Here is a 23,975-nt window from a genome sequence, read left to right as displayed (position 1 = left end):
TTGAGGCAGCCAGAACAAGCTGCTGCCACTGGAGCTGCCAGGAAGTGGACTCTGTCTGCTGTGCCAGCCCACCCCTGCTGTGTGCCTGGGAGTGGTGGGACCAGCTGCCCATGCCGTGACTGGGCTGCCCCAAACCCTGGGCTGGATGGGGTCAAAGGAACTGCCATGGGCCAGATAAAATCCTTTGGCAGCCCAAATCCAGCCTATGGGCCATATTTTGCTCACCCCTGACCTAGAGTCTTTGCTCAATACCAAGGTTTTGTTTGCACCAAGTTCCATACAACCATGAAGATGCATGTGTTTAAAAATCTAAGAAAATGACTGTATTTTCTTCTAGAAACGTTAATAGTTGAAAATTTTGTGCATGCTCTCACATATTTTTCTTTCATATCTTATGTAATTTGTTCCTATGCCACTAGAAAGTTACCCCTAATTTAATTACACTTATCCTATTTTAGGTAAGATATTTTTATGTGATGAAGTGTACATTTTATATCTCTGTTAGAAAATGAAGAAGTTAGAAAATGAAGAAGTTTAATTTATTCCCAAATTCTCTGATCCTTCCATTGAACTGTATTGCAAAACTCCTATTGACTTTCATAAGAGGCAGGAACAAGCCTGAAATATCATCTATGCCACCTGCACTGACGTTATCGGTTCTTCATTGCGCCTTAAAATAATCCCTTTCCCATGCTTGACTGACACCTTTATTGATGTAAGTCTTAATTATCGGTCTTCTCTGGAGTGTAACTCTGTTACAAGTTCCTGTTAAAAGCTTTCCTCAAAACTACCCTAATTGTGAGATCTCAGCATATTCTTCTGGTGTGAAATGGAGAGCAATTGAGCATGTTATAAAATATGTTTTTAATTTTGGATATGGGTCATTTTGACAGCTTGGTAGCATTTTCTTTAGGCAGATGCTTGTCATTTGATTTTTACCAAAAGTCACTTGTCTATGCAGTAATGTCAAATAATCACAAATAGTTTTCTTCCAGTAATGAACACAGGACATCAGTAGAATGAACAGCCTTATATCTAAAGCAACTGCAAGTTTATTTCTGTTTCAGAGCAGAGAGGCTGCTTAGCTGATTCTTTCCTGCCTCCCTTCTATAAGTTTAAGAAAAATCAAACAACTTTATATTCCCCATTCATGTCTTCTTTCCTATGTAAAATGATCTTTAACAATTACTACAGTAACAAAAATTACAGATCTGGATAGGTCATTGGCTCCCCTGTTTGTTCACATTTTCGTCACCCCCTGCAGGGGAAATGTTGCTTGAATTGTCACATCAGCATGTTGTAAACTCCTGTTAAATGGTTCAGTGCTCCTCTCAGGGCTGAGAATCATCATTCCTCACCATTGCTGTGAAAATCACTTGGTAATTCTGCTGGATGGAAAATCACCAAAACTCATTAAGGAGCCTTCCACCAGAAATAATTGCCCACCCCTGAGCTAAAGGCATGATGGGATCTGATGTGTGATCCCCACAATTGTGCTTCCTGCCATGCCATGTGCGCAGCAGGAGGTGTTGTTGTGGGATTGGGCATCAGATCCTATCACATCTTATTGCCACAGTTCCCCCATAACTGGGAGATCAGCTACTTATTCCTTACTTTATCATGCTATTAATTCCATTCATGTGTGGCTGGGTAACAATTTAAAACACAATTGACTTGTTAATCATGTCTTAAGTGTCATGTGCGCCAGGGGCCTCAAACTTCTTTTTTTGTCCTAGGTCTCTACCTCTAAAATCAAAACAATGCTTTTTTTCTCCTATCCTTGTTTTTCTCTTAAGATTAGATTTTAGACTCTTCAGAACAAGGACCATCTCCCCCTATATTTTTATGGACAGTGACCTAGTCTCAGACAAGGTTTCTCAGTGCTACTGTAATATAAAGGACCATTTAGGACTAATATTTACTTCTAAGGTTGTCAGTATTGTTCTGGTATGTTATCCCTAACACATGAACAGCTGAGCTGAACCTGTATAAACTGATCTCCTTGCTGACACAATAGTCCTTGTTAATTCTTTTGTGCTTCTTCTATATCCCTGTGCACAGGGATAAAAATGTATATTGTTAAGGGCCTGCAGACCAAGCCCTACGAGGAGAGACTAGAGAAACTGGACCTTTTCAGCCTCCGCAAGAGAAGGTTGAGGCGCGACCTTGTGGCTGCCTATAAGTTCATCACGGGGGCACAGAAGGGAATTGGTGAGGATTTATTCACCAAGGCGCCCCCGGGGGTTACAAGAAACAATGGCCACAAGCTAGCAGAGAGCAGATTTAGATTGGACATTAGGAAGAACTTCTTCACAGTTCGAGTGGCCAAGGTCTGGAACGGGCTCCCAAGGGAGGTGGTGCTCTCCCCTACCCTGGGGGTCTTCAAGAGGAGGTTAGATGAGTATCTAGCTGTGTCCACCTATATCTGTAGCTTATTGTCAAGCATGACCACGCTTTCCCATAACTTGGTGTCGTCCATGAACTTGGCCAGTGAGCTATTCACCCCCACATCCAAAACATTAATAAAGATGTTGAAAAGTACTGGATGAAGCACCAACCCCTGTGGGACACCATTGCCCACTGTTCACCAGGATGACACAGATCCATTCACTGTGACTCTCTGGGTCCTATCCTGCAGCCAGTCAGGTGGGTGAGAAACTGTCTCGAAGTTAATCCCACAATCCTCCAATTTTCTCTCAAGGACATCATGGGACACTAGATCAAAGGCCTTTTGGAAGTCAATGTCAACCTGCTCTCCCGTGTCCAGGTGGTAAGTTACCTGGTCATAGAAGGAAATGAGGTAGTAAGGCAACACCTGCCTGCAACGAAGCCATGGCTGGCTGTCATTCAGAATCTTACCTTCTGCAAGTTTATCGCAGATAGATTCCTTGATGAATTTTTCTAGAATTTTCCCTAGGATGGAAGTTAGGGTGATAGACCTATAGTTACCCAGGTCCTCACTCCTGTCCTTCTTGTGGATGGGCATAACATTGGCCCTCTTTCAGTCCTCAGGGACTTCTCCAGGGCACCATGAGTTGTGGAAGAGTTTCGCCAGAGTTTCCGCAATGACTTCAGCCAGTTCCTTCAGCACTCTCAGATAAAGATCTTCTGGTTCCGCTGACTTGTATATGTCTAATTTCTGTATGTCTAATTTTGGGTGGCATCTAAACTATTTCAGGTGGCATCAGACACAGGAGGTAAAAGCAAAGTGATCATCTTATTTGTGCTTCTGGAATCAATGCAGGAAGCAAGGAGAAGGACCTCTGTTACTGGGAGTAGTGCTGGGCAGGTGGCTATTTAATGCTGTGGGTTTTCCTCAGCAGAATAATTAAGGGGAGGTGACCAGAGCAGCAGCCGCAGGTGCACCATCTTTGGGTGGGGAGGGGCTGCAAAAATAGCTGCCATAAGAGGTTTGTGACTGACCGTGGCTCTGCTGTCAGCAGCTGGCTTTCTTCTGTGCACCAGCCACTGCCTGAAGTGCAGAGTTCTGCCTCTGGTCTGCCTACTTCCTTCTTTGCTTTTAAGGGCTATTTAAGAAGGGAACTGAGTGAGAAATGGCAGTTTTAGTCAGGCCACTATAGAGAAAAGAACTCCTAAAGCAGAGGTGTCAGGGAGACCACTGAAGCAGAGCAGTGGAAGGATAATGAGCTACAAGGTGCAATGGAGAAGACCAGAATAATGCTTCAACAATGAGGTGTTTAAGGTGTCGAGTACATTTCCTGTATCATGCAAGACTAAAGAACTGTGGATATAACAATAGGGGGCCTGACTGCTGCAGTCCAGCCTGGAGAACAAGAGATTAGCAGCCTACATAAATGTGATAAATGGGATGTGGGATCGCAGATAATGGAATAGCTGGAGGCAAGAACTGATCAGGAGCAAAGAGGAAAGGAAGGACCAGGAATTTATTTTTGGATAGGAACAAAAAGGTAGGAACATTAGGCACACATCATCATGGAAAATCTTGTCCCAAATAGGTTCTGTGGCAAAGTGAAAAGCAACTGAAGCCAGGGACTTAAGAATGAGTTGGACAACCTTAAACAACAGGTGGCTATTTAACTCCATCCATGATTAGTATCCCAAAGAACTAGTCATAGAGCAGCTCTATAGTGGACACACAATGTCAACACACTCCCAGGTTTTACATTTTTAAGGAATACTGTTTTCCCATTGTCATATGTGTACTAGGTTCTGTGTGTTTTACGTGGGATTAATGGTAATGATCCACATCTTTGTAACAAAAAGGAGACTGGCCCAGGGGAGTGAATTCCAGTTTTGGAAAGTGGTAGGGATAAAGTTAAAAATTAACACCAATCAATTAACACTGGTCAACATTTTCTCAGAGATGGGGAATTAAAATGCATTTTTCATTTAAATTAATGGAAGAGGTGTCTTATTATTTACATTTTAAGGTTCTTTTGTTTATTTGTTAGGAATAATTGCAGAAAGTAAGATTCATGAACAACTAGTTGAAACAATGTGTACAATAAAAATAAATCAATTGTTACAGAGGGTGGTCACCCAGAATATTATGGTTGGAAACATGGATAGTGGTAATATTCTTCAGTTACAAAGGATTGCCAAGACCTGATGGTATTAAGGCTTATGATGTAAATGAACAGTTCTGACTTTGTCCAGTAGAGGGCCAATGGTTCTTGAAAACTAACCATATATCACAAAAGCCTAGCTGCCTACAATATGAATTGCTAAATTCTAGCAATTTGAAGGATGGCCTCTGAGCATTTACACAATCATTTTAATTTGCCTGTAATGAGAACCTTTCTCCTCAGCAGCCACACAAAAGTGCTGCTTTTTAAAATATATGCGTGAAATGGAACATAAAAATAATAATTAAAATTGTCATTCAAACTTGAGATGACAGTACTGAAGGAAAATGAAAATATCTCCTCTCTCTAGTTTCTTGTCAAATCTGTGGTCACCTTCCCATTTTCCCATTCTTGATCTAGTCTATACATTGTTTATGATCTCTTCCTTTTGGATTTTTATTTTATTCCTTCTCTTCTTCATACCTTGTACACATCTATACCTTTCCTCTTGTGGCTTGCTCTTTTGACCACATTTATACCCCTACTTCTTATTCTGTGAGGTTTAGGCTCTTTTATAGCTTGGCCCAGAAAATAAACTTTTTATTTGGAAACTAAACCAAAGCCTAGTAAGGAAACTGGGAGGACTTAGAAAATTAATTCACTGTTTACAGAAACCTGGGAAAGCCACAGCACTGAAGCCAGTATTTGATGCAATGATAGACCATAAAGAAAGATAATCATGCAGGAAAGTCCACCTTTTCTTTCCAGCTGTTTTTAATCTTGAAAGGAAAGTAGATCCATCTTCTTTCCTGGAGCCCTATGCCAATTCTCTCTCTATTACCACATGGTACATTCTTTACAAATTTTCTCACTCTAGTGAATGGATAGAATACACATTCTTCTCTAGGCATACTGCAATAGATAACTCTGCTAACAGCTCCAGAGCTGTAGTGAAAGCAAAAGAGATCATAATTATTTGGGAAGATTACATACATTCTAGCATGAATTCTTTATATACTTTTCTCACAGTCATAACAACATTATGATGGGTTTGAAGCTAGCAGTAAAATACAGCTCATGATGAAATGTCAAATGATTCCTATTAAGACAGACCAGCCTATTGCATATGATACATGATTATACAATTTCATGTGACATGTGAAATTACTTAACTGATACATGTATAAGTAGGAAAAATCACAACAAAGCTATTATTTGTAACAATTTATCCAAGTTAGTTCAGATCAGATTCAGCATCAGGATCCCAGTTATACCAGCTCTTCAAGACTGCTGTGAGCTGTTGTTTATTTTAGTTTTATTGTGTTGACAGGTCTGAAAGGTTTTGTTTTAATTTAGTTTTGATTTATTACCTATACAGTATAAGAAATGTCAAGGCTCCAGTTTGTTGGTTTTGCTGGAAGGACCTTTGAGAGGCCTCAGAAACATATTGTGATCACTAAACCTTACTGAAAGTTCCTTTATCCAAATGTTAATTGGTCATTGACACCAATAAGTATTAAAAACAAGGTAAGATTCTAAACAGTTAAAACCTCTTTTTACTTTCTTGGTTCTTGTAATAGTTCCATTTCACTAATTTGTCTGGCAGCACAATCTTCTGGTCTAGATTTGACATGAATTTTTAACATAAAAAGCAACAGGGAAAGAGATGTAGGTACACGTTTGTCTGACAAAAAGAAGCCGCACTCCCGAAAAGGGTGCAAGTAGAATTCCTCTACCTTCACCCCTGTGCAAGTCCTCTGGCTGGTTGGTTATTTAACATTTGATACATAACACAATATCTGCTTACCTGATTTATCAGAAAGTGATATTCCACCTGGTGTGAAAGGCCAATATCAAATCTGCACGTATTTATGCATTGAAAATGCCACAGAAGTAGTTCCAATGCCAATCTAAGCATGCCTCATGTGCGTAAGCAACAGGAATAGGTTCACAATAGGGGGTATGAATGAAAAAGTTACAGGTTGTGTTTAACCAGAATCCAGTGGTCCTAACAATGCATACGTGGCATGAAAAGTTGCTGTGGCCTCTTGTATTCATAGTCAAAGAAAACAGCTGTGGGAGAGGCATTGTGTTTGCATCAGATTGAAGTGATGGATTTAACTTTCCTAGCATTTCTCATTCAAAAATATATATTTTTATTAAAGTGTCCCTCTCCATTTGGAGACAGGTTTAAAGTTGAGATGCAAGATGGGAATAATTGAAATTATCCATACAAAAAGAGATGATGAATGTAGGGGTTGTTAAACCTTATTCATCTACATAAATCTGTCTAGATATCAGTATTCCAGTTCCCATCCTAATAGGGTTGTATCAAAGATTGAAAATCCTAAAATCTAAGTAGGGTTTTTGAGGCATGAGAGGGGGTAAATGCTCCAATCAAGGGACAATTTGCTACAGACCTTCCACTCACAGAAATGTATTGGCAGGAATGTTGCAGAGTAATAGAGTATGAGTGATTATTGGCATGAAATGTTTTATTAATCGAATCTAAATTTCTTATGAATTTATTTTTGAATAGATCAACATTACCATGGATTTGTTTATTGTTGATTAATTGGAAAATGTTTAGTTTGCATATCCTGCTTTTCATTATATATATTTTTCGAGAATTCTTTGTTACGAGCATTAAGTACAGTACTTGAAACTTGAGCTCATCTGATTGACTCTGGAGGCCAGGGGCACAATTTGTGGGTGGGCCCTGGGGCGGGCCAAAAGCCCCATATCCATGCCTATACTTCTGTGCCACAGCTTACTGCCCGTCCTCTCCCCACAACATGCCTCTGGCCCACACAGCAAAAAAACTGCCCCGTCCTGAGCGGTGCTGAGTTGGGGGGCATGTACCCTCCCTACCAGTCACCTGTGCTGGAGGCTTTTGTAGTGTTTTCTGCTGCGGCATCCCATTTCCAGTGCAATGGGAAGGGGGTGAAAGAGGAAAATTTATCTAAAGAATTCTTATAAATATTCACCCATGACATGAGGCAGTTTTTCTAGAGCATTAGCCAGCACCACCTACCTCCTCTTTCTTACAAGGTGCTCAAGAATCAAACCCAGATAGAGCAAGAGGGGTAGTGGCTCTGGGTGTGTCCAGATGAGTGCTCACATGTGGTTTGTGGCGCTGCAAAGCTGTCTGACGCACTGCAAACTGCACGTGGTGCACATGCAACTGTTTGCCACGTGGCACCACAACTTGACACTGGGACATCATAGAGACAAAAAAACCTGCTGCTAAAAAAAGGGGTGCAGCTCATACGGCAGCAGCGTGCACCGCCAGAAATGAAGCCTGACTGGCCAGAGCCACATGCTGGCTGGTGGCCAGGCTCCAAGCAGCCAGAGTGGCACTGATGCTGCCCTAGGAGGCCTTCAGCTAAGGCTGCTGGGGCCCCAACACCACCCTGGTCAATTTGCTGTGTGCCAGAGTGCACAGGCAGGGGCACGACCTGGGACAAAAAAGCAGCGGCATAAACATGTGCTGCTGCAATGTGAAAACGGCAGAAAACACACACCCCTGCATGTGTGCGCTCACCTGGACCTCCGCTTTATGCGGGTTCTGTATGTGCAAATTCACTCTAGTGCGATTAACCTTTTTATACCAAAAATGTGTTTATATGTGAGGTAAATACACTCTTATGTGATCGGTGTGGTGGAAGCCCACAGTCAGCTGCTTTGTGCAGTGCATTGTGGGATTGACGCGCACCAAAATATAGTCTTCTGTGTGGATCTGTGCTCTTTGTTCACTCATTGTCTGCGACACGTGTTTCAGTAGTTGCCGTCCCCATGATGATAGTGCCCTGTGCTTGTGTGTACTGGGTGTCATCGTTGACCACAAGATGAACATGAGCCTTCAGTGCGATGCTGCCGCTAGTAAAGTGAGCAAAATGCTGGCTTGCATCTATAGATGCTTCTCAAGCAAATCCCAGGATGTCATTCTCCCCTTGTACTCGGCCTTGGTGAGGCTGCAGCTGGAGTACTACATCCAGCTTTGAGCCCCACAATTCAAAAAGGATGTGGAGAAGCTTGAGAGTCCAGAGAAGAGCCATGCGCATGATCACAGGTCAGGAAAACAGACCTTACAATGACAGGCTGAGCGCTATGGTGCTCTTTAACCTGGAAAAGCGCAGGCTCAGGGGTGATCTGGTGGCCGCCTATAAGTTTATTGGGGTGACCAGCAGTACCTGGGGGAACGTTGGTTTACCAGAGCACCCCAAGGGATGACAAGGCTGAATGGTTATAAACTTCTGCAAGACCGTTTCAGGTTGGACATAAGGAAGAATTTCTTTACTGTCGGAGCCCCCAAAGTCTGCCATCGGAGGTGGTTCAAGCACCTACATTGAACACCTTCAAGAGAAAATTGGATGCTTATCTTGCTGGGATCCAATGACCCCAGCTGACTTCCTGCCCCTGGGGCAGGGGCTGGACTCAATAATCTTCCAAGGTCCCTTCCAGCCCTAGTGTCTATGAAATCTATGAAGTCTGCTGTTGGTGAGTACCAAAACTGTCTTGTAAAAGTGGCAGAAATGGGTCTGGGGGTCAGTTCAGTCCAGGTCTTGGAGCATATCGCTATCTGTTACATTGTAAAGTGGGTTCCCTTTACATTAATTTGAGTGATGCGCTGTTTTCCAGGAACACATGTACAGCATAAAGAGAGGGGAACCTGTATATACTTTTTGGGTTCCTGTTGGCTCCCAAGGAGTAAAGGACCCCTATCCGTATCTCTCTCTGCACGCAGTCCTTCAGTAGCTACAACCAACCTTTCTTTATTATTTTGGGTGCAAGAATAACGCCTGAGGCTTCCCATCAGAATTTAGGTCCGGCTTGCACAGGGGCACTGACCGAAACCCGTGTTTGGCGGAGTCCCGGCCCTGAGGTCCGGCACGGCCTTGGCCAGGGCTCGGAGCTGGGTGCAGGTGGAGCGCCGGCCAAGAGCAGGGCGTGTTGGGGACTAGCTTTTCAGAGCAGCCCTGGGAATGGGGTCGCCAGGACCCGGTTCCAGCAAGGACTGGGCTTGGCTCGGGTTGCTGGGCAGAGGAGGGAAGGCCTGCACTAGCTCCCTCCCCAGGGCAGGCGCTGCCCTTCCACCCTGCGCTGCCCCGAGGAGCTGAGCGCCGGCGGCACCTGGTGAGCGCCCCGGGGCGCAGGAGCGGCCGGAGGGCAGCGCCGTGCCGGAGGCGGGGGTGCAGCCGCCTGCCTGCCCTGCGCGGGGCCGGGCCAGGCCGGGCCGGGGCGGGAGCGCGAGCCGGCGCCTCACCGCCACTCCGCGCGCTGCTGCTGCGGGAAGCCGCTCTGGGCTGGGATTAGCAGCCGCCCCCTCTCCGCTCTCTTCCTCTCCCTCCTGCCTCCTCTCTCTGCGCGGCGGCGGCGGCGGAGGTAAGTGCTCCCCGGCCGCATTGTGCTCCGGGAGCGGCTTCCCCGTCTCGGGGGCTGGGGGGCGGCGGGGTTGCTTTGTGACGAGCCGGGGAAGCCCCTGCGCCCCCTCTGCTGCAGCTGCCTGTGGGGAACCCCCTGCGCCCCCTCGGCTCCCGCCCCCGCGCCGGGGCTGCCCCTTCCAGCCCTTCTTCCCTCACGGGGCTGCGTCGCCTTTGCGGAGCGGGGCACTGCCCTCCGCGGGGACAGGGGCCCCGCAGGGCCCGGGGGCGCGGCGCGGAGCCGCATGCAGCGGGGAAGTAGAGCGAGACCCCCCCACCTCGGAGAGGCTGCCTGAAAAAAAGCCTGGATTGATCGCCGCTCCTTTGCCTGCTGCTGCATTGCTCCCCGCTCAGAGGGGCTGGGGGGCCTTGGGCAATTGCCAGCTGCCCTTTTGCCCGCCTACCCATCAAGGGGATGGTTCACCTCTGCCCCTGCTTGCGAGCTATCATCCCAAGCTCGCTGGGACCCCGTAGCATCTCCTAAGGATGCTATGGATACACGCTTGCATTTTGCTCTGGGGTTTTTAGTCTCAGCCTGGGTACTGATCAACCGCTGCACTTGCCTTTTGCTCTGGGGTTTTTAGTCTCAGCCTGGGTACTGATCAACCACTACACTTGCTTTTTGCTTTGGGGTTTTTAGTAGCAGTCTAGGGACTGATCAACCACTGCACTTGCCTTTTGCTCTGGGGTTTTGAGTCCCAGCATAGGGACTCATCCACCACCGCATTCAAATACTGTTTTGTAAAGGTCCTAAACAATAACCGAAAAGGCGGTGGAAATTCAGAGCTGCTTGGTTTCCCCCCTGCTTTGGTAAGCAGCCAATATTGCAGGACCATGTGGGATAGGACCACCGGAGCACAAGGCATTTGGAGCTGCACTTAGGGGACCACAAGGGGGATCTCATTTGTGCTATTCTGCTAGAAATGAATGTGCCTTTATTGCTTCAACGTGGTCTAGGAGCAGGGTAAGCATTCTCCTGACCTTCACCAGGAGGATTTTAAACTGATTTGTGTTTTTTTGCGGAGGACTGGTGATTATTCCGCTTGGGATTTGATGAGTAGGATGCTCAGGCATTCAAAGCGTTTCCAGAGCAAATTTTGGAGCCCATGCAAATCTTGCATGGATTTGGTCGTCTTACAGCCGCTTCAGAAATTACTGAAAAGGTAGAAAGTCATAACACATTTTGTTCTGGAAAATTATTCTCCTGCATATTTTGAGGAGGCAAATTTATATAAATCCATAGCTACCTTGTAGAGGGGGAAATGGCTGATTATGTAATTAGGTGTCTTTTGACAAGTACAGCTAAAGATCCCAACCCATAAATTACCTTATCATGCTTATTTTTGAATAAGATTTATATTTTTATTTGAGCTTTGAGGAGAGGGGGGAAAGTAATGTTGGGTTACAAACATTTTTCAGGAAATACTTTGATGTTGGTTAAGCTTATTTTATTCATGTTGTTTTTTCTCATTTATCAAACATGCACTCATTCTTATTAAAGATTTATGTAGCAATAGAAACAGACAAATTATAAGATCAGAGAAGTACTGTGAGTATTTGTCCAACAGGCTCATAATCTGCCTAATGTCAGGAGCATAGATGTAATCACAGGGAGAGCATATTTCTCACATATAATGCACTGTACAGTATTTCTTTGTTAATAATAATATAATCTGCCATTGTCATCAGCTATAAAGATGTCAACTAGATCTGTGAATATATCTGAGATACAATCAGTGCTCTTCAAAAGTTTCTCCTAACCTGAAAGATACTACTATTTCAATCAGTATTTGTTCTGTTAACGTAAGGAGTTAAGTACAGGTGGTATCTTGAAATAATTATAGTGTCATTAGTTGTTGTTAAGTATTTAACTTATGAGATTTTTTAATAGGACCCACTCTATTTCTTTACTTCTTTTTGCACTGTTTACTTCAATAATTCTGAAATATATGAGGAAAATGGAAGTCATGTCATCAACACTGAAAACAAATATCAGCAAAAATCTTGTTTAATAAACGGGTAATTGGGTAACTTTATATATAATTCTGAATTACAAGATTTTTATTCTCAGCAGAACTGGTCGTTTGATACTATTTTTTTGTAGAGACTTTGTTTTTAGAATCCATTCTAGTCTCTTGTGTTGGATGGATACTGTTGTCATGTATACCTAAAGAAAGAGTAATGTTGCCCTTGATAAGGACAGCCAAATTCAACCTGAACTAGTTAAAGTATCACCTGGAAATAAATACAAGTGTAGTGTGCATATATTGAATCTCAGTTCTTTACCAAACAGCATTTGAAAATACCACCAGCTTCATGTTGTGACTTTCATTCTATGGATTTGTATAGTATCCTGAATCAAGTTTCACAGTAATGAAGGGACCTAATGCTGCCAGAACTGTAGTACTATTTTGGGAAGAAATAGAGTGTGAGCTCAAGGATACGAGATGTTTTATCCAACCACAATCTTTATAAACTTTTTTTTTTTTTTTTTTTTAATAGTTCCTATGGTATTACCTTTCAAGATCTAAGAGGGATTTTTCTGATAAAATTCACATGTTTAGTCCCCTGTTAATTCTTACTTCTGGATCCCTGCACAAAGTTTAAATACAGACACCCACATAGGGAGATGCCCATGAGAACTAGAAAAGTGAAATACTTTCCCTTTGTCTAGGCCAGTCAAGAATACAAGTGTATCTACTCTTTAGCTTCTAGTAACCTTCTCTGGCACCTTCCTCTTCTGTGGAGGCATTTTAACTAATGGGCCTATGCCCTTGCTGTCCTCCTAATGCTCCCCCTGTATTATTTCAAAGAGACTGTATCTCTGTTGTGTATCCTGTCTCCTTGCATGGTCTCTTCAGAACTTGGATCACTCCTTTTTGGTCTTTTATTTAACCTAATTTTTTAGATACGAATCTACAAAATAGACCTTTGACAAAAGGTCTTATTTTCTCCATCAGACAGTTGTTTGATGATCTGTGGAATACTGGACCAAGCTATGTATGAAAACTGACAGAACTCCATTTATATCATTTCTTTTTATTCTACCTCTGGGAAGGGTGGATCTTTGTTCTCACTTTTCACAGAACTTTCTTGACCAAAGCATTTTTTATGCCCTTCCAGAGGATTTGAATATGAAATAAGCTATCCTGGTTTTTTTCTGATAAAGGAAGAATACCTTTTCTTTTTATATTGATATTGGATGTCCACATTTCTGTTGGGGATATCCAAGGTTAAACAATTAATTGTTTAACTGATAAGCCCAATGATAACCGGTTAGCTTACCTGTTATCATTTAGCACAGAGTGAGGTGCAGTCCGGTGGGGAAAGGAAGCCACGCGATGCCCCAGCAAGAACCGGAAGTTGGCAGGGCAGGCAGGAGGGAGGAGAGTCAAAGGGAGACTAATACCCCCCACAGCCTTCCATGAAGTTAAAGAGGAAAACAATGGGCACCCTGATGGCTTGTCAATTAAGCAATTAGCTGTTGGTTCACAGGTGTGGCCCTCCCTCCCAGCACATGGCTTCAGGTGAACTGTGCTGTCTGGTGGGGCTTGCCACCCTCTCCTTCACGCTGCCCCCTTCCCTCTGCAAAGGGCCCTTGGAGCAGCTCTCAGCCACAGCTGGGTCTGAGCTGCTGTATGATTGGTTAACTGTTTAACTGATACAATTAGAGTAGGTTAAATAGAAAAATTTTAAAATGATATTTACATCCCTAGTTTGTGTTTGTATATATACTGAATAGGTATTCCCTGCAGTGACTGTATTATCCCTATCATTTAAAATGTAAGAGAATCTAGACCAGTGATATAGAACTTTCCCAAAAAAGTTTTAGACCATTGTTTTCTTGAATAAAGCAGATTTATAGAACCAGAAAAAGCATGGACATATAGTAGAGTTCAAACTGAAATACACCTCTCACATGAATACTTATTTATTTATTTTTACCAGGTAGTTCTAGCAAATTTCAAAAAGGAAGACAGTTAGTTCTCTGTTTTTTTCTGTGTGCATCTTATGTAGCAAAAGGCCCCACAAAAGGATATGAAGTGACTATTTAAGATGTTCCCATAAGCTGCTGGTGTACCAGGTCTCTCTGCACATACTTCCAATTCTGCTGCCTATGACATGGCTTTGGATAATTTGAAAACATCTGCTAGTGTAACCACTCAATGCAAATCCCAGACATCATTTATGACCCTATAATTGGAAGACATGCTAATTCTGAGTCTGGCCTTCGCAAACTTACCTTGTCCTTGTGGCAAGGTGTTTGTTCTGCACTCTCTCAAACTGTTTAGAATGCTCTGCAATCATGGAATGTAATTCTGTCCCAGGAATTCTTTCTCTGGAATATGCTTTGGCAAGAACTTCCTTGATACCTGTTCTTTGGGAATATTTGTCATTTCTCTCATTTCAATACCTGCCCAAAAAGCCATCATCCCATTTGAAAACAGTCACATTTGCTACGAGGCCTACTAAGCACATGTGACTTTGCCCAACTATTCACTGTCTTCTAATAGGTAGCAAGCTTCCTTCTTTCTTCTTAAAAACTGAGGAACAATAATTGACAGGTTAGAAACTATTTTTAAAGGTACCCAATAGACTTTTTGGAGTTGCCCTTTTCATATAAGAGACTTTATCATTCTAGTTCCTTGTCATAGGCTTGTATGCGTGTCAGTGTTAGAATTTCAGATAAATGTGGAGTCTCATAGTTCCTCAACCACCTCAAACTCAGACCAGTGCATACACTTGTTATCCCTCTAATTTCTCATACATAAGCAAACTGGGGATCTGAGAGCTTTTCTGGACTTGTGAACATGTATATGATAGAAGAACTTCTAATGCATACTGTTTTTTCCATTCAAATTCTGAGTTGTGGTTTCTACACTATGTTTGAATCTCAAAAAGTGTGTATTGCCAGTTCAAATCTGACAAATCCACAAGTCTTGTCCCCCCTATATAAAAAGACTAGGGGTGGGAACAAAGTTGTATGCCTACCTGTCCTTTCCAGAGTTGCTAGGTACTAACATGAGCCCTAGCATAAGCTTAAACTGGTATAGCATATGTTGGTGTGTGACAGTTCCCAGCTTATACCTCTGAGGTGGGAATAAGATAAAAATATCTGAGGTAGAGTTTATAGTACATAGAGTATAAGCAGTATAGTGCTTATGCTGGCTGATACACAGTTTATCCCCAGCTGAGGATAGTTTAGGCTTTTTTTCTATCCCAGTCTAGTCTGAGAAACCTGCTTTGAAATCAAGTTCTTTTAGGCTTGAGTTTAACAAAGAGGTGGTTTAATTTAGACAGTACCGTAGCTAGTAAGATGGGAGCCCAGTGTTTTTTTTTTTAATTCTGCAATAGTGAGTGGAATTTCTTTGGTGGATTCCCCTGCCAATGCTAATTCTATAATAGCATATGTACAGGTTCTATGCAGCTTCCTAATAAGTAATTTTAAAGACTGAACATGTAGAAATCTCTGACTGGGGATACAGTTACCTGGAGGGCCTCATGTTTTACTTGCTTGCTATAAACTCATTTTTTTTGTGATGTCCATAGCACTTTGATTAACACGTTGAGAACTGCTGTTTTTAATGTTCTCACTTTTTCTCTATTTTTCCTTGAACAATACCAACCATCAGTTAATAAAAGCATGTTGAAGAGAAATGAAAAAGAAGCCGGGCTTCCATTTTCTGCTAAGTGGCTCAACAGTACATTTATGCATAATTTTAAAGTGGTATTTATAATTATATAGTTTCAGCAAGAGGATGAGGAGGTATCACGTCAAAGAGAAGCACAGTTGCCTAATGGAACTTGCAAATGTACAGGCAGATCATATATGTTGTGGTACCCTCTTCAAGGGGTCCAGAACTTTTTCCTTCTGTGTGGTATTGAATGGAATTACTTTTCCCCTTTCAGGTGGTTTGTGGCCTGGGGGATGCTAGCAGAGTTCATTTTATGCTTGATAGAGCACAGAGACTACAGTTGTGTGTAAGCACTTCATAAGGATGTTGAAGGGTGCTTGTTCTCACTAGCTTGTATCCACTCTCTGTCCATGGACCTGTGTTGTAACTAGGCAAAATCTCACCAATCATTTACAACTCTCAGCAACTGTACAGCTGCTTTATCTCTTTAGTTTCCTTTTTTGTGCCTTAAAATCTTTTAGAACTCAAATTTGTCCTTTAAGTTCTTACAAAAAGCAATCCTATTTTGTCTACTTGCTTGCCTCAGCAAGACCCAGTCCCCTTTGTTTTGCTGAGTAAACTTGTGGTCAGTGAAGATAGTAATTTAAATGCATTTTCTTGAATGTTCTTGGTAAATACCTTTATCTGGTGTTCAGTGTATACAGAAATGTTAGCCAAAGTTCTTTTGGTAAATGTGATATCTTTTATTAGACCAATTAAATACTTGGTAAAAACTGTCCTTTGCAAGCTGTTGGGTACTATGCCTGAAGAAACGTGTTTGTGACCTAAAGCCTGCAAAGAACAATTTTCCCCAACTATTAAGTTGGCTTAATGAAAGATGTCACATCTACCCAAAGAACCTTGTCTGCCTATGTCCTTAGACCAACATGGCTACAACCAACACCACAGAAGTATTACACATATTGAGCCATTTGGGGTGGGGGGAGGAGGGGAAGAAAAGGGGAAAAGAATGAGGAGAAGGTAAAATAACTATGAATAGGTAGTATTCTTGCTTTTTAGCATTGATTCAAATAAATGTGTTCCCAGTATATTTTGTTATATATGTATAATATGTGCAGTGCCACAATTAGCATTGACAATTGTTCTATTAGCTATTATGAATCCAAAAATATAGTATATATGAAATATTTGTTCACTGATAACTGCCTCTACTATTATAGGGAAATGTTTAAATTTATTTAAGAAAATGTTATTCTGAGTGGAAACGGTTGTTATTTATCTCGTCTTATCCCTTGACCACATCCATATCTTTATCCATATTAAAATAGATATCGGCTGTTGAAAACAAATTTAAAGAAATGGACATTGAAGAAGCCTTTTCTTTATACCTTCAGAATTTTTTCTTTCTAAGGGAGATGGGTAAAGCAAAAGTATTTATAGTAAAGATACTGATGTAGAAGTCAGGGAAGGCTAATGTGTGGTAAATGTACAATCTGGATGTCCATTTGTCCAAGGAATAGCATTTATAATTAACTACTAAAGATGTAATGATAAAATTATGATTTGGTAAAATGCTGTTTACTACTTCTATTTTGTTTCTCAGGTTTCCATTTTAAAAACTGTGCTCTGACCCTTATAGCTAGACCTACTTAATTTGCAATTTTGGGGATTTTTCACAAACTGTGAAATCCACAATTGTCCACAAAATCAACGTAAAAAAAAAACTTAATAAAAATAAAATATTGTCTCCCCAGTGGGAGCCAGCAGTCCTTGCTGCCTCACAGCCTACCCGGGAGGGGAAGGTGCTAGCTGGATGGGTGCCACCTTGTCCCTCCTCCTGCCCAGGGCCTCTGCACTAATCAGTGGCACAGGGTGGGACCAAACAAAGGGCAGCCAGCAGCCACGATGGCGGCCACCCCTTCGTTTTTCTTCCCTCCCTGGGGCCTCTTGGCCAGCCAGCTACAAGGGTTGGGGCTGCTGGGAAACGCCCATGAAATCAGCCGTTCGTGCTGTGACCAAGCCACAAAAATTCCTTTGTCTGGCTGTGAATTAAGTAGGTTCCCACTCATAGATACAACATATATTTTTTTAAAAAAAGACATACACTTTAAAAATACAAGTTTTTCTTTTCCAAGGAATTCTTTTGAAATGTCCATCTCGTTTCAATTACTGTATTTATCATGGAATTGTAGTTGAATAACATTTCACATGGCATAAGATTGTAAATTAAGATGTGTTCATTTAACATTCTCCCATTTTTTAAATCTTCAAATCTATGCAGTGTTTGTTATACAAATAATTGTCTCTTCCCATACATCTATGGCTTGCTCTAATATATTGTGAACTGTAGAATACTTGCATCTCTCCAGCTGAAATGTTGTCTGTGTTCTTCCAGGATGAGTTTTTACACTTTGTTTTAGAATGGGAGATGCATAGTAAAACGGCATGAACAATGGCATATGTACATGAAAAGCTGTTATTTTTATTTGATCTGTTAAGTCATCCAGTCAGCAGATAAACTGAGTGCCACACATATGACCAATTTTGCACTAAATAACAAATGGACTAGTGAACAGTCACCCTACTAACTCATAGGTATTATCAGCTTATTTTAGTTTAAACTATGTAGCAGCTTTTGACATCTCTAACTAGATATATTTGAGAAATCAGGATTAGTCTGTAAACACAAAAGGGATATATGTAATCAGATAATCAGTTTTCAACTAATATTTGTGCAGTTCTATAAATAAGAACTCTCCTATTAATAATAATCACATTGGTGGATTTAAACAAATATAAGTATCCTGAGGAGGAAAAGTCATATGCCTTCAAATTCATGTGGACAGAGACTCATTCCTGTGACTATTATAACATAGCACATAAGGCAAAAACATGAAAATGTTCTGGTGTATTTGACTAGCTCTAGTTATTGACAAGGTGCCAGTAGTGAGCAAGGTTCTCATAAAACCAGTAAAGCTTATTTTGAATCAGTCTGCATACTTCTAGATTTATAAAGACAAACTGAGAAAATAAGAAAAAGAGAAATTGGGGAGGAATATTCCACAAAAATCTTTCCAAAGTTTGAGACTGCACCTGACTAGTTCCTGATCCTGCATTCTTTTTAGTGGGAAATATTTTGAAGAAAAAATGTGCACCAGGTTCCCAGTCTTATTGAAATCAGGTGAATTTGTAATATGAGCAGCAGTTGATAGGTATTAGGCCTGTACGAAGTGGCTAGTATTTGCTTTGGATTTGGATTCGGCCGATTCAAGGGATAGTGATTCAATTCCATGATTCGAATCACTGTCCCGAATTGATTTGGTGGAATCTGATTTGGAGATTCAGCCGCCGCTGAATCTCCAAATCAAACAGGCCCCATTCCCCACCCGCTCTCCCAGCCCTGTCAATGGCTGCCCTGCCTGGCCCCAGCCCTGCACTCACTGGCTCCTGCCAGGTGGGGGGGAGCGATCCCTGGTGCCCCCCACTACCCTGTGCTGTACCCCTAGAAGCCCTGATGGCCACTGCAGCACTGGTAAGTGCGGGGCTTTAAAAAAACAAAAAAGGCCCACACACAGTTCTTTTTGTATAGGCCAGCATTACATTTTCCCAATTGTGATTTATGGGTGGGTCATTTTATAATTCAAGACAGATACATCTGTGGATATGACATGAAAATTAAGCTGAAGTTCTAAATTCTGCTTAACATATTATCTCACCTGTAACTTGGCCTGGAATATAATAATATTCCTTCCCTTTTTTTGAAAGGCAGCATGAAGGAAGAAAGATCTTACCTTGTACCACAGATTAATAACTTGAGTAGCAGCAGTAGGGAGCTGAGCCTGCTGCCAGCTCTGCATGCTGGATGGGGCCTGTGGACTGTGATAGGTCTGATCTGGTAGGCTGGGGTTGGGGCTGTGGCTGTGTACTGGATCTGGCCATGGACTGACCTCACATGCTGGGGTTGAATCTGATTGCCAGGTCTGGCTATGGACTTGACCTCATGTGCCAGCCCAATCAGCCAGAAGAGACAATTCTGGGGCTATGCATGGGGCCCTGTCATCCAGCTGAAGTGGTGCCCTTTAGATCTTGAAATCTGGTAATGGAGTAATGGTGGCAGCATTAATTGTCATGGATCCCAGAGCTGAGGTAGTTAATGCTGTATCTGGTCCCCCACTGCCATATTTGCAGACCTGTGGGGATCTGTATTCTCACATATGTACACCCCAGTTTCCCCCAGCTTGTTTTGCTGGGGGAAAGGGTGTGTGTGCTTTGTGAGAAAATATAGTATGTTCCATGTCCAGTGTTACTTTCACTTCATACCCAGTAAGCATGGGTCAGCAACAGGGATAATGATTATTGAGTATGTTAAAGATGAGGTTTTCTTCTCTCATATTTTGCAGTTTTATTAAAGCAGGATGGAATTTGGGGTTAGGTAACCTTTCTCAGCCAAGCAAGGGGTGAGTTTTTCACATCTGTAACCTCCATTTCTTCTTGGGCTGTACAGAGCTTGAGACTCCTCTTTGGAAAATCTGTAGTGTACAGAGAAAGGGTAAAGAGAGGCTTGGCATTAGGCTCAAGGGGAATATAAGGAGTACCTTTTCAAGAAACAGAGGAGCTTATTTTCTCCCTGGAAAAAGAATGGAGCAAGGGACAAACTGTGTCTGAATTTCTTCCCAGGGCTTCTTCTGGAGCAGGGCACTTTTGTGTGTTGCCCCTTACTCTGGCCAAAGGCTGTCTAGCCTTTCTTAGCAGCTTCTTCATACTACCCCATAAAACACAAAATCTCAATGTTAATAATTAACTCCTTTATTATGACTTTTAGTATAGTATTATAGTCAACCATATAGTGTCCTTGGACACTTCCATCTCAGAGAGATGAGAAAATTTGCTGTTTTTTTATTGCTCATTCTTGTAATAAAAACAGTAGTTTGGCAGTGGCAGAGAAACACTACTTTTAGAGAATTTTGTGTAGGCAGATGTGTGCCCCATACAAATTGTAAATAACTATTTTGTTATTTAGTGTTCCATGATGTATGATTGAATAAAAATTGATGTATGATTGATTATATATTGACTACATTTGTACTGTGCAGCCTAATATGATAAAGCTTTTTCTACCACCACCAGAGGAGCCCAATAATTTATTACAACAATTTAGGTTTATAGATGTGATTCATTCAGTCTTATCAGATACAAAAACAAATTGGCTTACATTTGTGTAGCAAATTATTATTCAAAGCCAGAGCTGAAGGTGTTCTTTATATTATGTTTAAAGGGGCACCAAACACAGTTTTGGTAAGAAGAAATTGTAAAATTTTCTAAGTAAACTATCAAAATGGTCAATAGCCTGTGTTTTAGTCTAAGTAATTAAAAGTCCATTCCTGTACCTTATCAAATGAATAGTGAATCTCTAACATTAGTTTCAGTAGGGATTGGTCCTAAATTATATGCTGTAACACAATATTTATAATCCCAGTGGTGCTCAACTCTTTGGCCTCACATGGGGTCAGTCTACGGGCTGGATTAGACCCCTCATGCCAAGATCAAGCCCTGAGGCCCCCTGCATGCCACATTTAGGTTCCATGGCCCTGTGCCAGTCCTGAACACCAGGATTGGACCCTGAGCATCCAACCTAGTATGCAGGGCCCAGTCCCACAAGGCTCCCCATGGACCCATGGAGAACTCTGCAGGCCACGTGGTATAACACCAGGGGCTGAATTGCCTACAGGCTGGGGTTGAGCATCCCTGTGTAATTCAGATATCTGGTCCAAATAGTTCATTCATCCTTACTAGGATTATTTTAAGGCTAACTGCCTCTGGTGTATTGTACATAAGACTAATAATAGATACCCCACAGTATAATAAACAGAATTTTTTAAATGAATGAAGGAAAGTGTGTATTGTGTTCTTTGAAATCTGTCTGAAATTAGATAAACAAGACAAACAAATGCTCCTATTTTACTTTGCTGTCTGAATTTTATGATAAGTGACAGGGTTTTGTTACACACTGTACTTACTGCTGCTCAAATGTTGATCAGTGTTAGTGCTAGCTTGAGTTGGGAGCAGTCGCATCTGAAAGCTAAAAGCTCCCTCACCTGCTAGCTGTGACTTGCCACTGGAAGGCTGGTGAGCAGAGACTGGACTAGGAGCTGGCTGGTGATCCAGGACAGGCTTCTATCACTGCTCTAGGTGGGGGTATGTGAGATGGGTTAGGGGGTGGGGTGCGAACATGAAGCTGATGGATATGGAGTTAATGGAATGGGAGGTGGAAAAGAAATGAGGGTGAGGGAATGTTAGTGAAATGAAGGAAGTCAGCCACTGAGGGACAAAATAAAAAGTTAAAAAAGAATTTTAAAAGAAATGAGGAAATAAAAAAGGTCTCATGTTTTAATAAATTGGGATTTGAGATTGGGGTGTGGGGGTGCTAGTCATGCTTTTTGGGGTGGCTGGGAGGTGGGAGCAGTAAGGAAAGGTGCTTTTGGGGGAGCTCCTGACCCAGGCCTGCAAGGGAAGCTGCAGTTCATGGGGATCCAATCTGTTCCCCTACCTTGTTCCCCTTGACCCCCCAGACCCTGCTCCTGGACCCTGCATCTGTGGCTTGTGACCTGGCTAGCTGCCATGTGCTCTGCAGGCTGTTTGTATTGTATTGCACCCCTGGGGGTAGGAAGGGGGAGTTGGTTTGGTGCCAGAATTGCCTTCTGGGTAGTAGAGTTCAGGGAGTGGAAAGTTTGTTCATACAAAACAGGAGGGTGCGGTATGGAACACTACATCCTGGGATTCTGGAGGACTGAGCAACTTGGGTGGTTCATCTCTGGGGAGTGGCCGCACATTAATGGAACATGACCTGGATAACACAGATAGAAATAAACCTGCCCTGAAGTGGTGTAATTTTAAAGCTGCCTAAAGTGTAGTTGAAACTAGTTTCAGTTGTTAATATGTGTGCAATCCAGGAGTTCAGAGTTCCAGGAACCACCTAAAATTAATGTGTGAAAAGGCCCATAGATTGTTGCCCACAGTTTTATGGAACTGAAAAAAGGTCTTTTGTTGTTTCTTTGATACATTTCATATTATCTTTATCCTAATTATACTCAGCAAACTCTTAGTTATCCTCAGTGGAGTTTCATTCAGTTTGTATAGATACTGAAATATCTTAGCGTGCCTAACTGCAGTAAATGTAGTTTCAAAGTATTTTCCCTGAGCACTTTTTGTGGAAATCATGTAAAAATACTCTCTAAAAGTTGGATTGATTTGGTTGAATAGGATAAATATTTTTTTAAATAAAGTTTCCCCATAATAGCAATATTTATTTATTGTCTGTTTTTTAACCAGCTCTGCCTCTGTTAAATATGAAGATTTGAGGAAACAATTCTGCTGAAGAGATTCATGGTCTAGTCCTAATATCAGAAGAGGTCTGACCCTATCTTCTTGTGCACTCAGAATCCATCAATTTGAGTTAAAATCCCACTGAAAGCTTCAAGAAAGTGCAAATTACATTGGTACTACTCTATATTATATAGAAAAGGCGAGGTTTGCTTCTGGTGTATGGTTCCTGAAGTAAATGGAGTTTTACCAGGGATGAATTTGGCATTTAGTGATATTCAAGTAGGTGTTAATTTAATGTGGCATCAAGTCAGCTCTTTTGTTTTTCCAAAGGTTTAACTTCTGGCATATATTTGGTTGTGTAATTCTTTCCTTGTCTAATGATTTCCTAAAAAAAGGGGGAAGAAAGGAAGTTTACAATTTCCCAACTAATGGGAAAACTTCACTTTCTCTAGAAGCTTTAGTGGCTGTGCCAGAGAAGAATTTGGCCCTAGAATATTCAGTAGGTGTCACATTATGCATCAGAGTAGACTGAGATTAAGGCAAACAAGGATGGAATGTGTAATGGAATCATCTCCCCTTCAGTGTATTGAATACCACAGTATGGCAAATCAACTTTATCATGCAGACTACAGTAATAAGATATATTTATTATCTCCTTGGTGACTAATAGCATATTTTTTCTCCCGACAGCTTTAAAGAAATGTTTGCTTTCTGGTACAACTATATTTTTAGGGTGATGAATTTGAAACAACTATGTACTTCGTAAAAGGAAAAGGATTTATATATCAATTATGACTTAAAACAGAAGAAGACTATATAAACTGAAACACTATGTATTTTGTGTTTCTTCTGTAGCTTAGTTGTAAATTAGTACATTGTTTCATAGTTGATAGGGTCAGAAGGGACCTGAGCAGATCATCAAGTCCGACCCCCCTGCCATGGGCAGGAAAGAATGCTGGGGTCAAATGACCCTGGCTAGGTGTCTATCTAGCCTTCTTTAGAAGACCCCCAGGGTAGGAGCGAGCACCACTTCCCTTGGAAGTTGG

The 23,975-nt window shown here is 41.8% G+C and overlaps 1 protein-coding gene across 3 annotated transcripts in view; it reads left to right on the top strand.

The window, feature by feature from the left end:
* Window positions 1-9,793: 9,793 nt before the first annotated feature.
* Window positions 9,794-23,975, top strand: part of DLGAP1 (DLG associated protein 1) — a 735,970-nt gene continuing 721,788 nt past the window's right edge. For 2 of the 3 annotated variants that reach the window (XM_059724196.1, XM_059724192.1), the window contains exon 1: window positions 9,794-9,932. The gene's annotated coding sequence lies outside the window, so the exon portion shown is untranslated. The remainder of the gene's footprint in view (window positions 9,933-23,975) is intronic. The other variant, XM_059724197.1, reaches the window with a different exon arrangement.

This window comes from Alligator mississippiensis, chromosome 3 (assembly GCF_030867095.1).
Source record: "Alligator mississippiensis isolate rAllMis1 chromosome 3, rAllMis1, whole genome shotgun sequence".
In the NCBI taxonomy this organism is placed as follows: Eukaryota; Metazoa; Chordata; order Crocodylia; family Alligatoridae; genus Alligator; species Alligator mississippiensis.
Note: the sequence above shows the minus strand (reverse complement) of the source record. Positions and strands in the feature narration are given on the sequence as shown.